Source organism: Calypte anna, chromosome 5A (assembly GCF_003957555.1).
Source record: "Calypte anna isolate BGI_N300 chromosome 5A, bCalAnn1_v1.p, whole genome shotgun sequence".
Lineage (NCBI taxonomy): Eukaryota > Metazoa > Chordata > Aves > Apodiformes > Trochilidae > Calypte > Calypte anna.
In genome coordinates, this window is record NC_044251.1 from 33,496,246 (window position 1) to 33,514,882 (window position 18,637).

Below are 18,637 nucleotides of genomic sequence, written 5' to 3' on the forward strand. Positions count from 1 at the left end.
AGATAGCAAGAATGATTCTCTGCATCTCCTGAGATTGCTAGGAGGCAATTAGCACTCAGCCTGTGCTGGAGGAGCCCTGAAGCTGCTTTGATGGACCCTCACTGGCAGGGGTTCACAGCAGCCCCCCATGACAGTCAAGAATTGCTGGCATTTGGCAGAACTCTGCTCACACTGCTGCCTCCAAAGAGCCCACTGATATGATTCAGCTGCAGAATTGGCTGCAGTAACTTTATCTGCTGAGCCAAAACACATTAACAGGCAAAATGCAAGTTTCAGAACCATAAGAAATTCAGGTCACTACTCATATCTCATTGTTAAAGAACTTCCTGTTGACGAATTTCAGCTCCATCTTTGTAACAAAGCCCTGCTGTGGAAAATTTTTTTGTAGGATGATCAGCATGTAGCATACATCGGCTGTTTTTAAAGGGTTTCAGAAAAGTTACAGATGTACATCTTTAGAATTACTTGAATAATAAGAAATCTAGATTCTTTAGGGGGCGGGGGGGCTGCAAACCAGATTTTGTAGTTAAGGCTGTAGTCAAGTCAATTCCATGAATTGCAAATTTCAGAAGAGATTAATTGACTGCCTTGATTGCTTTCCAAGTGATTCCATTATTCTGGAGTGTCATGTAGAAAACAGAGGGTAAGACACAGCATAAATATTCTGTAACAAACCAAGTCAAGACAGTTCTGACCGTAGTAACTGTAGAAAATAGAAATACTTACATAGAAAATGTTTATTTGATCAAATTGTAGGCGACAAAGTAAAAAATGGGAACTAAATTCTAATGAATATATAGGAAAATGTCTTCTGGCTTTTCTGGTAAATATTCTTACATTTACCGAAATGGTATTTCGCTTTTAATGTCATAGCTGGAAAAGCTCCAATTTCCTTAGGCCCCATGAAAAATTCTACCCCGAAAACCAGAACAAAATACTAAACTGACAGATGAGTAAATAGCCACAGGTGCTAATTTGTGTCAAAGGAGAATTCAAGCTCACTTCAAAGAAAATATCAGCTTTGTCATAGGATATAAAAGAGCAGTTTTATTTGACAAGAGCTGCTCAAAATTAATTCATTTGCTATGCTGCTTTTGCTGCTGGGTAAGGAGGGATCTGTTCAGTGTGACACCTGGAGACTTGCCTGGTGTTCTTAACAGCTACCACAGGACTGCAGCCATCAATCCAATTGCCAGGCCATGGCTGATGCTGTGAGGATGTGTCTGAAGAGCTGCCACTGGACAGGGATGTTTCCATTTTAGGAAGATTTTTCGTAGGCTTTTGAATCATGAGGTTCACACTTTATCTTACTTACTCCTTACTGCCTTGAGTTGGTAATTTACAGGTGTTGTCTAACAGCCACTTAGCACTCAATGTTTGATTTTATATGTAAGTAATAATGTCATTTCAACTTTAAGCACTACTATATGTTTACATGTAAATTAGAAAAGCAGTCTCCCTTATTTACAGGACAAACTGGGTTTTGGGCACTACCCAACAGAGTTCACAACCAAAAATTCAAAGAGAAATAAGCGAAATGAGTGAGAATGCTGGTGACACAGCATTCCAGCTTCCTTTGGTTGCAGCATGAGTGGGATGACAAATGACAAATGTGTGAATCTTCCTTTAAGGATATTCAATGCTTTCTGCATTGGTGCATGATAAACCTGGCAGTTATGTTTTTACAGCTCTGCAGTTAATTATAAGGATATGGGGAATGTTAAACTGCTGCCCACAATGGAACCGATTGCTGGGTAGAATTTCTCACCAATGTTAGACACCGATGAAGGAAGATACTAATATTCATCACCCTCTTCTCTGTGAGTCATGACAGTTTTCAAACATATGGTGATATTCTACTTCGTGGCCCTTCAGCATGTAATAACAAGTGTAACTCTATGTAGGCAGTACATTTCATTTTAATGGCTAATTTCTATATCTATATATTGCTCTCTATATATAGATATGTTGTTCCTTGCTTTCTTCTTGGGTTTTTTTGAGTAGTTTTTCAGTTCCTGTTTATAGTTACATTACTTTCAATACATGGGCTTTGATAAACTATGTAAAACTGCACTATAAATGTCTTTGAAACAATTTCAGTGTATTTCAGCTTCCGTTAAAACATAACTATTTTACATAGAAATAATTTTATGTTAGAATACCTTAGCATCAGAATCTAAAGTACTGCATATGGCATGTTTCAGCAGTCCTCCAGGAGACTGTTGCTAATTGATGTGACGAACTGTTCTATATAATCAAAACACCACGAACAGTCCAGGTGGTTTAGGTGACACTTTTGTTTTAGAGAACTGTGGTGGCACAGATCTTTTCCTTGAAATAAATTACCAGAAACTCTACTTTTTGTCACTTGCACTGCTCCCAGCTGGCCCCCAAAGTCAAGGAGTTCTGCCTTAAATTTCTATCTTTAATTATTTGTCCTCTGAAGCAAAATTTTAGCCTCAGATCATCTACATACAGATGAGGTAACTGCCTTCTAGCCAGTTTCTGCATAAATGACAACTTGCTAAATTGACTCCAGCCTTTTTGGCACAAGAAAAACCTTCAGAACATGATGTGATGCAGCAGTATCTGCCAAACTTGACAAATTGGTAGCGTCCCTTCACTGTTGGTTTATTTTTTATTATAATGATCTTTAAAACACCTATACACAGACATATGAGGAATTGCTTTCTTCAGAAATGAACACCTACAAGGCTGGCCTCTATTGCCTCCTTTCACATCCCCCAGTAGGGGAGGGATACTCAGTGTGGATGGGCTAGGTTACAGATGGACCCTTTGGAGGTCCTGGGCAGAACAATCACATGGAAGCCAAGTCCTTGTGTTTGTTTAATCACACAAGGAGCAGGGAATAACATAGGATTGGGAAGGCAGAAAGTTGACTTTTAACCATTATTTCAACCACTTCTCATCTGGATTATCAAGACTCTGTTCAAGACATTTTGGAGACTGCCCAGAGAGATTTTCAAGAATATTTGCTCTCAGGTAACTAAGCCTGTATAGATAAAACACAGAATCCATTCAGTAGGAGTGAATTACATAAACATCTCACTAATGTTTTAAGTCTAAGACCTGATAGCAGTGATGTACATATCTTGTTTTCTTCTGTATCATTGATAAGGCACAGAAGAATGGCATGTCTTTGAACTTAATTCCTTTCAATGGATTTTTTTGTGAATTATCAAGAAAATGTTTCCCTATAGCAGATTTAAAAAGATGGAATTATAACAGAAAAGATCGAAATTGCATCATCTGAAACTGCAACATAGACTTCACAGTGTATATTTGCAAAGGGAGGCATCAAGGGGAGAGAATTCACATCCAAACCCCTGGGAATATTACCATCTCTCTATCCTGCATCTGCTCCATTTCCCAGGAGATAGGACAAGGATCAAAATACCTGGCACAGGCAGTTCTGTTTCCTATTGATTTCTAGAGTGACTCTGCCCTTCTCAGCCCTACGTACTGTATACCATCCATATAGCCCCAGGCATATTCACTGAAGCCATTTTCTGTAGAGAAATAATTGGTCATTGGCACAGAAACTACAGAAACAGTTGTCACACAGCAGAAACCTTTTCCATTTCCCTTTCCCTTGGGGCAAACTGTATTACCATTAAGTCCCAGTGCAGCTGAGTACTGCGTTGGTTTGAATACCCTCTTAACCAAGGCAAACTCCAATAATGAAAAGTACATGTGAAATGGTGTCCTGTAAAAAAATGAGACATTCCAAACAACCCTGGATACCAAGTGAATTTGGTGTAATTTCATATAGCATATTAGCTGAGAGTACAGAAAAGCATTTAACAGAAAAACTGAAAAGGGGATAAAGGTTTGGCAAATGGTGCAGCATGTGCAGAAAAAAAGTGAAAGGAAGGTTACTGATAAATCAGACTTAGGAAGAATTATTTTCAGTAGTGACCATGGCACAAACTTGCAGGTTCAAGAAAGGTGAAGCAATTGGGAGCTGCAAAGGGTGAGTTGAATAATCAGGGAGATGCAAAATCTCTCTTAAAGAGATTAAGAGTTCAGTTTGTTTAGCCAAGCAAATTGATGGTCATGAGAGGAGAAAGGAATGCAGAATCTCCCAGGCAGGTAAGTGGAGGAAGGACTGGCTAACAGGGTTACCCAGCAAAGAATCTTCTTTCTCTACAATAATATGATAAAACATATAAAAGAGAAGTGTTTCAGTTGAGGGCCTCCTTAGAACTAAAAACACGTAGTAAAAGAGGGCTAATCCCCAGCAAGGGAAAAGAACTGGAATGAAATGAGACAATTTGGCATAATATCTGTACATACATATTACCCTTGAGGCTTAGCACTGTAGGAATGAGGTTCTTGGGCAGGAAGGGCAAGATGCCTTCTTGGTTTTCAATAGTTTGATAATTGGGTTCTGAAAAAAAAAGGCCAGAGGAGGTGGTTATCTGTAATGCCTTTTAGACTTCTGAGACTCAGCTCTCTTTCATCAGTAGGTGCAAATTTCTACTTGGAAAAGGTCACACATACAGGCATACACTGGCATTTGCACTTCTTGTGATTAGCATAAGGAGCTCTAATGAAAGGCAACATCTGATAAATCACAACTTCCTTCTTTTATACATGTATCTAGGAATCTTAGTGAGAATAAAGAGAATACATTTCCATGAGGAAGCACCAGTTTCCCTGGTGCCAAGACAAGTTGATGTCTTTATTACATTTTCAAAGATTAATTTCTCAAAAAAGAGAAAAATCTCATACGGGTTAATGGAATTATCCCATATTTACACTGATATGTGACTGAAATTAAAATCACAGCCCTCACAGACTTCTCTTTTATTTGGGGGGAGGAGGGAAAAGCACTTTTCATAATGAAATTACAGTGAATTTAATGAGAAAAAGGTATCCAGGAGTCTCCTTTGCCATAGAAAAAACCTTACAATGACTACTGAGATTATCAAGGTAAGAGGCTCACCTAATCTAAAGCCTGATGAGTTAGCAAATCTCCATAAAGGAATGCTGACACACTGCATAGGTAACAAAGAGCTGGTGTTCAGAGAAAGGGAAGGGGAAAATGTATGCAGTAATAAAGCAGGCACTAAGAAATCAGTAGAGGTGATCCTTCTGTCTTCTGCTGTGTTTGCCAGGTGTTCCTAGTTTTGAACACAGACTGTGAAAGACTAAGTCTTACAAAGAGTCTGTTTATTGTGTTTGTGAAATAAAATCTTTTCCTGTCAGTACTAGGCCTTATTCCAATAGAAGGTAAAGAAAGGGAGCACAGTCATAGTTGGGAAGTAAGGATATGTGAGGATGAAGAGAAGTACAGTATCACACACTGATTGTTCTTACTCTAGCAGTGGCCAAGACTGTGATACTCCACCAATAATTTTTATTTATTTATTGTCTCTGAAGGATTTAATACACCTCTGCCATGGTTCAGTGACTGTGGTAGATGAACACAGAAATAAACTTAACTTCCTGTGACTCATATGCAGTGATGAAAAATTCTTATAACCTGGAATGAGCAACTGAAACACCAAGAGAGAATAACCTCACTGACAAGTGAGAGTGTAGAGGAAGGAAAGGACTGTAAATGGAATGCTACCTTTCTTCATGGATAATCAGTAAAAGTAATGCAGAATTAATACAGAGTCTTTCCCTGCTACAAAGTTGCTGGTAGTTACCTATCAGCTTATTACTGAACATGGAAAGAAGTAAGGAAGAAAAGTTACTTTATCTCTCAATTAAATGAGAGGCATGCCAGAAGCAAAAAAGGAACAAAATTGCTGGTTGAGCAAAGTTTGCATTGGTGTGAGCTCATAGAGTTAGATTCATACTCCTTGTATGATACAAGTCTAATTATCATCATAAGCTCTTCCCTGCAAACTCTTAGCCTGTTGGGAATTTTTATGCCTAAAAGCAAGATCTTGGAAAATACTGACAGTGTCTGTCTATTTATATAGCAGAGTATTAGAGTTTTTCAAAGGGTGCAATTTGTAGCTCCTTGATCATTAGTATGAGTATCCACAGTAGAAACTGGGAAATATAAATAGAGGGATGTTGGTGAAATTGTCTGGCATTATGCTTTATGTTCACATTAATACTAATATGCCAATTTTCTAATTGTTTCTAGCTTTCAAGTAATTACTTTAACTGTATTACCTAAGGTTTTAAAGTTTGTTTTTCATAACAGAATTATTTTAAAGCAAATTGAATGGGTTTATAAAACCTTTCAGTAACTTCTGGGTTTAACAATAGCACAGCTCTGCAATAGGTGGGAGATTAAAAGACTTCTGGTTAACAAAATGTTAATGTCCAGCACAAACATCCTGTTCTTTTAAAAAAAAGTAACACAATCAACTAATGAAATGTCCTGTTAACAGCTGAATTAACACTGCATGCTTTATTTTCTTGTTATTTCTCTGTGGTTAGAAAACAGCATGAAAAAGGACACGGGATTTCATTTGTTGCAGCTTTCTAGAAATCCTTGTGACTAAAAATGAGGATTTCACTTGCATATAAATAAAGCTTAGTGACTTGGGAAGGGGGATCATGATCAGTGTTTATTTTACGCAGTACTTTAATGCCATGGCCAACAGTAGGTTCCCGAGGGTATGTTCAGGCATCTTGACTCTGACAATGAGTGATGTCAAACAAAATACAGCCCTTTTACTCCAAACTGCCTGAGCACCCAGATAACAAGGTAGCTCCACATGCAGTAACTGCACATATACACAAAGGAGTTAGGCTAAAATTGTGTCTGGGACTGTGTACTTGACACTTTTGACTCTTGAGCACTGACTTCTATGTTTCCTGTTTTCCATAAAGGACATTCTTGTAGGAAATACAAGCTAAAAGTCTATGCAACTGTCAAGTGATTGTGATGAAAAGCCAGACAGGTTGCTGAATCTGGCCTTTCAATATTATTGCCAGGATGCTTTAAACAGCACTTTAGCAGCAGTTGAAATTATTCCAGTGTAGTGCTTTATTGTAGCCCACATTTATCAGATGAAATCATCTTTTTTTATAGACTGTAGGATTAGATTTTAAAAAACTTTTGTCTCTTTTGGAGAAAAGATCCTCAAAGCCAGGAAGATAATTTTAAAATAATAATAGTAAAATAAAACAACCCACAATTCTTAAAGGAAGTGAACTTGAATTTCTTTACTGGGGCTTCCTCTATTTGTGGATGTCAGTGAAACTGAATCCTACTTTGCTCCATGTATTTCTCACACTTGCACCTCAAAACATAAGACCTTCATGCTGCATTAGTTAAGCGGTTGTGGTTTTTTTCTCTCACTGTAAATTATAAATTTCCCTCTCTCCTGGGACAGAAGAGAAATGGGTATATTGAGAACAAAGAATCCAGCATTGTAAATGTTTTGGGTTTTGTTTTAATAACCACTCAGATGTCTGCAGAAAACCACAGTGACCTTGGTGGCAGACAAAGACTGTTCTACAGATAGCATGTCTAGATCTCTTCATCCTAAGAGCAGTGTAAACAGCATAAGTAGTACCCTATGAGAAGATGGAAATGTGGGCAGCAAATAGCTTTTGTTGCTAGATGAACTTGGTCAGCTCTTACGTAGACAGGACAGGAAAAACAGGATCCTGATGGAGAAGAACTCATCCAATATTCCAAGTCAGGAGAAGCTTGAAGAAGCAGCACACTCACCAAGCCTCTTCTGTCTCTCTTCTGCTGTGTGCTGTAAACAGAGGGGAGTAACACTGCACTTTTGTTCCATTGAGCTGATCAACCTACCTGCAGGAGGGAGCTTGTAGTGTGTGCTGCTTATGTGGGAAATTGCCAGCATGCATGTACTTGATTAGCCAGAGTATTATGAATCAGGGTCATAACTGGAGTGTCTGCTTTGTTCACAGATGCTCAGATCCCTGGGATAAGCAGCTAATTGCAGGAAATCTCTTAAAGCAAATGTGTGATAGGAAGAAAGCAATGAATATTGTTTATTCAAAAGACAGGAGTGGTCCCTTTGAATCAGTTCTCTTGCAAAATTATGTAATTAGGGCATGTTCTATTTTTAATTAAATCTCTTGCATATTCATTAAAAGGCTCTGAACCTGTGGACCAGCTGGCATGACTCTTACTTTTTAAATGTAGTTTGTATAAAGGGATGCCCTTCAATCTTTTTTTTCCCTTTCATATATATTACTGTGCAAACACATATTTCACATTACTATACATAGTTAGCCTGTACTGCGTGTCACAACAAAAATATTGTGGTAAACCAGTAATAGAAAATTGCCAGAGCAGTGTTTTAAATAGAGATGAACACAAGAAGTTGCTGTTCTGAAATACTACTATGACAGATGTTTTTTGTGGACAGTTTGACCTGCATAGGGGATCAGTGAGTGGTATTCAGAAAGTATATTCCAGTTCTCTCAGCTTTTCAAATCCAACAGTCTATTTGCAGTCTGCAGACAATGCATGCTCCCCTAACTTGGTTTTGTTACTTGTGGGATTCTGTGACTCTTCTTGCTCTTCTACCTCTTTCACAACAGCATTAGCTGTGATTCCTCAGCCATCTTCTTAGAAGCATTGCTTTCTCACCTGACCCTTGATCTCTCATCTGCCATTTTGTAGACTTGCTCTAAGTTGTATGTAAGGGCAAACCAATGTAAGCCATGCTTTCCTTGTGTATTTTAGATACTAGCTTCTAGGTCAGGCTGCACTTCTTGATTTACCACAATACCTGCATGTGTTCCCATTAGCTTATAATTCATACCCTACAGGTACTGCAGGAATTACATATGCAGCTGGACTTGATGATCGTTGTAGGTCTCTTCCAGCCAAACTGCTCTGTTCTGCTCTACTCTGCTCTGCTCTATTCTATTCTATTCTATTCTATTCTATTCTATGTGGAGCTCAGATAATAATGTACCTTAATATTCTGCCCAGACATTAATAACTCTTCCATGAAGCTAGGCTGTCATTGTTCCCTGATGATTTCCAATGTACATATTATTGCTGTGCTATATTTAACATTTTTTCACATCATATCTCTGTTGCTTCCATCTTCCATTTCTACATTTAACTTCTACCGAGTGGAACATAAAGCAAATTAAGAAAATACTGTGACTGGTACTTCTTTACCAAGAGTGGGCACCAAATTAGAAGCTGCAAAGAGAAAGTTCTTGTGACAAGCATCACCAAGTGAGGTTCATAGAAGTATCACTGTTTATGTGTAAATATGCAGAAGAGTAGGGATCTTCAACATGGTTCTACGTGGAACAAAGACAAGGGCATGTAAACGTATCAGTGGCACATACTTAGCCACGAGTGGGGCCCAAGCTTTCACCACAGAATTTGTGTTTCAGCCTCCGTTTCCCCCGTGTAACCGTGAGGCAGCTGCACGCCGTAGAGCTCTTCACGTGCATTTGTCCCGGAGGTCTTCAACAGAGAGCTGCACATCAGCTTTACGACTCCCACTCTCAGCCTGCTCCACAGAGGCAACACCCCAAAATTCTTTCCAGCAGCAAAAAAAAGCATTTGGATTTGGGACGGTCCCCATCTCTGGAGCACAAAGCCGCCTGGGTGTGCCGGGAGGCTGCCCGGAGGCAATGCGGGGTTCTGCTCTCCCCTGACACACGCTCTCGCAGCCCCGGCCTCAGCACGGCCCCAGCGCCTCTCCTCCGCTGGCCTCGGGAACGTCAGTGCTGGGCCTCGCACCTCAGCCCCCTCAAGGCCTCGCCCCAGCATCTCTCCTCCCCCTCCCTGGCTCCGGGTGACCGCCGAGGGCCTGACCCGGGGTGCGGTGGGGACGCGTTGGGGACTTCGGGGGTGAGGGGGGGGAATAGGGAACGGGGTGGGGGGGGATGGATGACATCATGGATGGGGTGGCGGTGGGAAAGAAGGGCGCGCAGGGTCTTGTGGGAGAAGGGGGAGCCGCCATGTTGGGCGGGGCGGCGGTGGGAGGGAGGGGAGCGTGGGGCGGGCGCTGGGGAGGCGGCGGCGGCATTGGTGGCATCAGCCGGGTAGGCAGCGGTTGCCGGCAGCTGTCAGCGCCCGCTCCTCGGGGGCCGGGCCGCGCTCCGACCACCGCGGCCACTGGGCTTGGCTCGGCCGGGCCGGATCTGTCAGCGCCTCGGGGGGAGACGCTGAGGGCACCGTAGTGCCGACCCCGCTTCCTTCCTTCCTTCTTCTCTCCGGTCTTCTCTCTCCCACCCTCCCGCCCCCCCAAAAAAACCCTTTTCCTTCCTCCCTTCTGCCCGCCCATTGCTGACATCCTCCTCCGGTCGCCTCCTCCCTCCCCACGCGCCCCCCCCCCCCCAACTCCGGGCTGCGCGGCCCCCGCCGCCTCTGCGATCGCTGCGCACATCGCCCGAGCCTGCAGCACCGAGCGGTGAGCGAGGGGAGCTGCCCGCACCCGGGGGGCAGCGGGGATGGGAGGCCTATGGGAGGGGGTGGGGGTGTTGTTTGTCTTCAATTATTTTGCTTTTTTATCTGCCATTACGCAAACAACAAAAGGCTGCGCGGGCCGGCTGGTCCCTCCGCAGCGCCGCTGACAGCCAGCCCCTTCCCTGCGCGCAGCGGTGGGGTGGGGTCTTTTTTTTAGCGTGGGGGGTGGTGAGATGGGTTTTGGGTGTTCTGTGGAAAGCTCTATCAGTTGCACTCACCCCTGGCCGAGGAAGGATGAGTATCCCCCGGCGGGGATGGGCTCGGCTTTGTCCCCTTCTCCTCTCCTGGCGCCCGCCGGTGCTGCGGCTGGGTCCGGGCGCCGCCCAGGGAGGGACCCGGGCAGAGCCGGGTGCGGGCAGCTGCCGGCCGCGCCCCGCAGCCCTGGTCAGCTCGGCTCCGGGAGACGCTTTGTTTTCAGTTTGCGGACTTGGGTTAGGTGGTTTATTCTGCTGGTAATTCGGGAATAGGGAAAGAAGAGGCGGGGATTGCGCTTCCTTGGGTTTTGTAAATAGTGACCGGATTTATATATTGTAGGTCACTGTGCTGTAGTCGGAATGGATTCGTAGGCTTGGCCATGTATCTACGCTTCTAAAATAAGAAAGGAAAGCGTTGGCTAGAAACGCGTTTTTCTAACAAAATGACATTTACGCGTAACTGATTTAATCGATAACGGTATCTTTTGGGCAGGGATTAGTTGGAAAGACTGTAAAAATCTTACTCATTCTGGTTTTGTGTTTCCAGTGTTTATGGGAAACCAGATGCTCGATTTGTAGATCTGCATAGCAATTCGCTGTCACAAAAAGGAACTTCTTGACTTCTTACTGAATTCTGTGTTGTAACCATATTGAACCATATTTTAATGACCACAGCAGCATCACCTAGTGTACTGCTATCCCGCTTTTTTAAAAGGCTAGTAAATCCATGATGCTGTCCTTACTCTTACTTGGTTTTGTTTCTGTTAGTCATTTCTATTAGTGGCTGTGACTTAAATGTAGCAGTATTAAAGTACTGCTCATGGAATCTGAATACAGAATCAGAAAATAAAACCAAATAAAAGTGAAAGTTTGTTTTTATAGTTGCTTTGAACAGCAAAATGGTAAGCAAATGTCATTAAGCATATGAAATACTTCACAGTTATACATAAAGTGAAGGCTTTTAAAATATAATTTTAGTGTTCTTGCTATTGGCAGAAGATTTAGTAACAATTGCTCTGGGAAGTAATTGTTTCTCTCTCACTTCCACTTTTGTATTTGCACTTCACTTAAACAGGAAACTTACACACAAACAGGGTTCAGTGGAAGCTAAAAAAGAGCCTTCCAGATCTAGACAGGCTAACCTTTTAATTAGGAATACAAAAATTAAAATAAACAAAAAACCCCTACGACAACCCAACTAACAAAACACCAACAAAATTAAAAACAATGCCTTTCTCAATCCACAAATGACTTCAGCCTCTTTTGGAAAATAACTTTTATTTTAATTGGTTTTGAATTCCGAAGCTTCAGCAAAACATGATAGTGGATATTATAACCCTGGGATTATAGGTACAATTGAAAGTAACACATTCAGCATTTATTGTCAGAAGGGAGAGAAAGCTGATCCATCTGGTAATTCTGAGCAGAAGACCTTGTTTTGTAAGTCACTTGAAAAATTATTTTTGTGAACACGTGATTTAAGAGAATTTTTGTGAAATTACAACAGATCCGGAGAACTCTAGCAGTTCTGTTTAGATTTATATTTTATATGATGCAGAATTGTGTGGGTAAATGTAAAGAATTTAATTTCTCTGTTCCTGAAACTTGCACAACAATGCAGTATCACTTCTGCATCATGTTGCAGTTAAAAGTTTGGCAGCCTTTCTGATTCCAAAGGACGATGATGGAACTGGACAGTGCCACTAATGAGACATTCTAACGGCAGTTCAAGCTTAGATTCCCTTATTTTTCTAATCAAAGAAAACATGTTGGCACATGTAATTAAAAAAGAGAATGAAGTTACTCCCAGATGTCTCATGAAATAGCCTCATTTTCTGTTTGTCAGATTACTGTGATATTCTAACGGTATTTTATTAATGGAAACTGATTCTTAAAAATGTCTGTGTTTGACAAAAGAGGAATTACTTAATACAAAATTGTGAAGGAAGTTTGCAGGAGTCCAAAATACAATCTTCTAAATTATTTTGACATACAAGGATCAAAATAATACTGATTGGCCATGTAAGGGATGTAAGAGCAATTGCTGCTTCCTCCGTTATGAAGAACTTGCTATGATACCCTCACTTGTGTGCTACTCACTTGAAATGTATCTGTATGAGTATCTATGTATGCATACATACCTACTTATGTCTCTTATTTAAATATGAGTTTGGGGAAATACTGTAGCCCCAATTTCAGTTGTGAAAATCTACTGGAGGTTCTGTTTCTTTTGAGACATGTGGTCTTATGCTGTTACTTTTTCTTCCTGTTTGGCTTCTCTGGCAGACATGCAATTGGATTTATTCTGGGCATCTCTCCCAATGCATAACTCATGATTACTTTAAAAATTCAGTGTACAAATAGTTTTTAAAAGAATGGTTTTATAAGAGGAGTAGAAAGTAAGGAATTTCAGGTAAATTCATGAATAAGCAAAATACACTTCTGTATTTAATTTTGAAGAGCATAGTAGCACTGATGGGGACAAATGTGCTCGGTCTACTTAAACATCTCTTGTAGTCTGTCTTACTCTAAGGTGTTCATCAATGTGACACAACTATCATAAAAATTGACCAGTTCCATCATCATTGCAATAAAGTGGCCAGTTAATTCCGCTTGCATAAAACTTTGTATTATCAAAGTATTTTAAATTGTTTTATAAGAACACAGGGTTTACCTTGCCCAAAGTTTAATAAAGCATTTCTTTTCAATGTTAACTCTCATTTTCCTTAAAAGAAAAGCATGGCATATATAATGTCTAACAGATACTTTGTGGTATCCGTGGTAACAGTAAAAGATTATTCATGCTAAAAAGAAACTTTCTTCAATTCTGAAGAGAACTGCTCCTAGTAGATACATCTTAACACAGTTGCTTTCTGGTATTTTTGAACTAATAAGGCTTTCCCAGTAATTTTAGAGTGAAATGTTTTCCTTTCTGAAAGCAGGTTCTAGAAATAAGTGTGGTGGCTTTGAAAAATTGCTTATCAATAAATGCCTGACCATAAAAAGGTGCACTTATTCTAGCTTGGACTTGCTGAGATGCTTTGTTGCCTTCATCTTACAGTATTTAAATTGGGCACTTTGTTAGAGGGCCAGAGCCAGAATCACAGATGCTTTCAGTGATGGAGGAATTATTTCTGCAGGGCTTTTTGTGAGGTGCTTTGCAAGCAGTGGGCATGAGACTGTAGTTTTGTTTTTTTGTGCTAGGTAATTAATATATTTAGTAATGGAAGAACATAGAGAGTTAAGAATAGGCAGGCATGAGGACTGAGGATATGTGCTTCCAGTACCCAAAATGTATTTGGAATATGAATAAAGGAGATGTTCTCAGAGGACAAACACTGAAACACAGTTGACACAAGATATACTGATTTTTTTATAATGTATAAAGCAAATTAATTTTTCATAATTGACAGTTTCTTCTGATTCAGTCAGCTAAAAAAACACATGCAAGCAATACCATCTGTATCTTGATTTAATCACTGTTTCTTTGAATCCAGCTTATCTCCTATGGACTCTGTTATTTAACTCCTTAGTGCAGTCAGAAACAATCTTTGCTCTGGAAGCTTTGACATGTATGTAGAATTAATGAAATTTATTCTTTTGTAAATACGTGTTGTAAAACCTATTAATCACATTAAGATTGTGTTTCTGGGATTTTGTCAGAACTATAGCTGATTTTATTGATTTTTAAAGTGAACATAGCAAAGAATGTAACCATTTTAGTCAATAGTACTGTCTTCCTTACCTATCAGCAGGGTTGGAGTGGTGGCTAATTATATGTTACTTACTATGTGATGATAACCCTGTGTTTATTTCTGTGTACCCCAGAAAGTAATTTTAATAATTAACATTGCAGTAATTAACATCTAGAAGAGCAAGAAATGTCTCGTGGAAAGATGAACTTTTTGGTAATACTTAATATTAGCTTTTCTTATATTGTGTAGTTTACATATTTTTTCAGGAAACAAATAATATTTGTTTTTTAATGTTTTTTAATTTTAATACTTTAAAATAAGTCTTTTTAAAGGACAATTATATTTTTTGAATTATCAGATAATTTACCTTAATTCTTAGTGTTTTGTGTAACATATAAACATGGGTGTTACATGCATGGCTGTTTCTTAAAACCTTCACTTCTGTCTCTCTTGGCAGCATATTACTAGTGATATTTTATGCTGTTCTAATATTGTGCTTTGCCTGGAGACAGCACAAGTAGTCAAAGTTATTAAAAAAAAAAAAAAAAAGATTAAATGCAATGTGCTAGTGTGTGTGTGTGTGTGTGTGTGTGCCATTCCATAAGGCAGAGGGTGGTAGTTTAAAATTTTTTCAAGGATTGCAGTATCTGCATTCCTGCATTCCTGCAGTGCATCTTGGTTTTGCTCCTTCCAGATGACATTAGGTGGGAGATGTGCAAAGCATGTCATACAGGTAAAGGAGTAGCAGGGGAGGAGGGGCTCCATCTTGGGGGTTGCTCTGCTTTTTTTTTTTTTTTTTCCTCTGAGTAGAATTTTGTATTTAAGATTGAGTGCTTTTATAGATGTTCCTTTATGAAATAATACAGTGTAGGGAAGTCACAGCTGCTGTGCAGCTCAAGCACCGTCTGTTTCAGAGGCTGCTGTTCCTGCCTCATACCTTGTCTTTGCCACAGCTGGATTTTGCTATACCCTTGCCTTAAACATGTAATTTGTTCAGGTGCTTAAACTAGATGTTCCTCCCTTTCCCTCACCTCCCTCCTGAACCCCCAGCCATATTTAGAGTGTGTTAAAAGGGATTCACAGACACCCCCCCTGCCCTCCACCTCAGTGTAGAGGCTGAGTGTGTGTAGTCAGATAAAACAACTAGTGGGATGGTAATTTGTGAGGATCTAAGGGAGGTCACAGATTTGAGATGGGAGGAGGACAGTATCCTCCTAAAGTGTGTCTGCTGATAGAAGATAGAACAGTTGTATGTAATTATTATCTAAGGGTATAGTTCAACTTAGGTCTTGGTGCTGGTTTATGTAGTTTCACTCTGCCTGCTTGTTCCATGTCCTTATTCTGTTAACACAGCTTGCTGCATGGCAGCACGTTGAAATAGGTGCATTTTGGCTCTGTGTCCTGGACCTTTTCCTTCTCCATCTCCTCAACTCTGACTGAAAAGTAATCCAGCAAAAGGTATGGATATTTGGTGTGATTTATTATGGACAGGAATGCTTGTGCTGGCATGATGGAGCATGTGAGTGAAATGTATGGCTACATGAGGAGCATTGCTTATTCTATCTAAGTGTAGCCTCAATGAATGAATGTCCACAGTCTTGTGCTTCCAGGAAGCCTGCCAGATGATCTGATGGCCATTTCTTTCTTTAAATTCCTCTGTACAGAGAGGCAATAACTTGGGGAAGATAAAGAATGCACTGTTTATGTTTGCCATTTCCCTGGATGTAGCTCAGTTGCATTTGAGTGTATCATAATGTGGAGTATAGGAGTCCTGATGATGATTGGCAGGATGCCAGAACACATGGTAGTGACCTGGAGGTCTTACTAGAGGTGGGAATGGATGAATCATCAGGAAGATGGATTAATTCGGGATGTGGTCTATATTGTGAAGCTTTGGTGTGCAAACATGAACACTGTGTAAGGCAGAATTACATTTCACAGAGATGCAGGGGGGTTGGAACTAGGTGATCTTTAAAGGTCTCTTCCAACTGAAACCGTTCTATGATTCTGTGATTTTGTAACATGATAAAACTGTTCTGTAGGGTTCTGATCCGGGACCATTTTGGAATGCAGACTGCTGATGAGATATCCTAATTTTTCAAAGATTTGTTTTTTTTCCTGTATCTTTTAAAAAGGCAAGAGACACCAGAGAGTGACTTAGACTCAGTGTCCCAGTAATTTGCCATTAATCCATTATATTTCCTTTCTATTGTTCAGAAGACAAGTAAAAGCAGGTTAATGACTCAGTTGCTCTACTTTTAAGTCATCTTATTCAGTTAGTATTGATTTCTCTCACAGGGTACTTAAAGAGCATCCTTAAAATACTGCTCTTAGAATACTCATTTAACTTCAGAGAACTTTGAAAGTTTGGAGTTTGTGCAGAATGCAGATAGAAAGCAAAGATGCACAGCATGGTTTTGAAAGCAGCAACCTGTAGGGCTTGAGCTACAGTTTGGCCATTGAATCTTGATCCCCATACAGTTGTTAACAAATGGCCTGGAAACACACTGATACGTATTTTAAAAGTTTATTTATTTAATGGAACAGTACTTGCAAGTGCATAATATGTTGCTTTGTACAGCTGTTTTAGGAAGTGAATCTTCTGATGCCCTCAGTACTGAGATGCTTTCAAAACAGAATTGTCAAAACAAGATGGTTTAAAAAAGAATACAAAGATGTTCCTTTTTAGTTCTTTTGTGTCTGTTTTCCAATTAACATGTGCTTGTGCTCTCTGTCAGTCCACCAGGAGGGTGGTGTAGTGCACCAGGATAGTGGGAACTGTCATGTTGGTGTTGTTCCCACAGCCAGGATTTTCAGGAGTTCCAAAGGAGCACCCAGTGCTTCAGCACTAAGATAAATCATGAATGTGAAAGATAGCTTAGTGGAGGCTAAAATTGTGATTTGATCCTTGTGTCTGGGTGTTAAGGTGACTGTGTCAGATGCTGGATTAGGGCTTGCTGTGCTGATCTGTACCTTCTGGCCCAGTAGAGTTCAAGATCATCTCAGTAAACCCTGCAGATTATGGAGCACTTACCAAGGACATTATTCCCAACCACATAGCAAAATGAGTTCTCAGCTGTTGGAAATAAAAAAAAAGTGAATCATACAAGGTTGCTTTTCTAGATCATTACATCATTTGCAATTCTTTCTATGAAATGAAATTTGCAAGGAATGAATATTAGTCTGATAACTGGTGATTGCCATTGAAAGTATGCATTTTGATGTAATCTTAATGAGGTAGAATTAAAGCCACTTCAATACTGAGAATAATGTCTGAACTATTTAATTATAAAACCTTTTCTGTAGTAGTTTTGGAAGAATGGGATTCATGGTTTCAGATTTATTTTTTTTTTTTTTTAATGGAAGGATAAGCAGAGTGAGGCCATTTTCCCTAAAGCTTGAAGGAAAACTACACAGTTTGTGCATCTTAATGTCAACTATTAGGTAGCTTCAAAACCAGATTATAGGATTTGTTAAACCTAAAGGCTAGTCTGTGCTGAAGCAATGTCAGTGGATGTTCCCTTTATGTCTGCAGAAGAACTTGCTGACGTTCTCATTTGTTTCAAATAACTCTTCTCTTCAACGTCCTCAAGCCTGTAAGAGCAACATAGTCTGTAGTCATGCTAAATTGTCAGCAAAGCTTCCCACACAGATCTAATGAGGCAAGATGTGGCCTTCTCTGCCCTTCCTGTGTGCATTTTTTTAGTGGTTATAAGTATGCCATAAAAAGTAGGTTTGGTTTAGATTATAGTCTGATGTTGGTGAGTGGAAGCTGATGGGGTTTTTAATGTATTATGGAAGTCTGATTTGATAGGAACATTTTTGTGCTTTTTACCAAAGTACTATTTAGAGGCAAGATAAATAGATAAGGTAAATGTATCTTACTTTGATTAGTCAGTAAAGCAGTTCTTGTCCAAAAATAACAATGCAAAATGAGAGAAATAGTCAAGCTCAAGAAATGCTTTGTGTACACGAACAGCTGCAAATAACTTTGAAAACACTTTGATGTTACTATACCTCTGTAGTCCAGTCCCAAAGAGACACTCATGCCAGCCAGAATTAGTTTGTTAATCAAGTCTCAAGATTCACTGAAAATATGGTTGTACAAGTTGGCAAATCCATGAAGAGCCAGTGGCCGTTGCACCACAGGAACAAATGCAGATTCATGGAATGCTGATGTTAAAATTGTAGAATTTGATAATGATAATGGATTTGTAGCTCAAACTGTCTTGATAGGAGTTCTTAAAACATACGAACAGTCAAAATTTCTTTTCAGTCGACTTGAAGTAGATATTAGAGCTCTTTGCCCAAGACTACCAAAAAGTGGGATGGATTTG

The 18,637-nt window shown here is 39.9% G+C and overlaps 1 protein-coding gene across 3 annotated transcripts in view; it reads left to right on the top strand.

Moving 5' to 3' along the window:
* The first annotated feature begins 9,895 nt into the window (after positions 1-9,895).
* The window catches only part of KLC1 (kinesin light chain 1), a 41,749-nt gene continuing 33,007 nt past the window's right edge, over positions 9,896-18,637 (top strand). The window contains exon 1 of one of the 3 annotated variants that reach the window (XM_030452118.1): positions 9,896-10,355. The gene's annotated coding sequence lies outside the window, so the exon portion shown is untranslated. The remainder of the gene's footprint in view (positions 10,356-18,637) is intronic. The other 2 variants (XM_008500008.2, XM_030452117.1) reach the window with 2 other exon arrangements.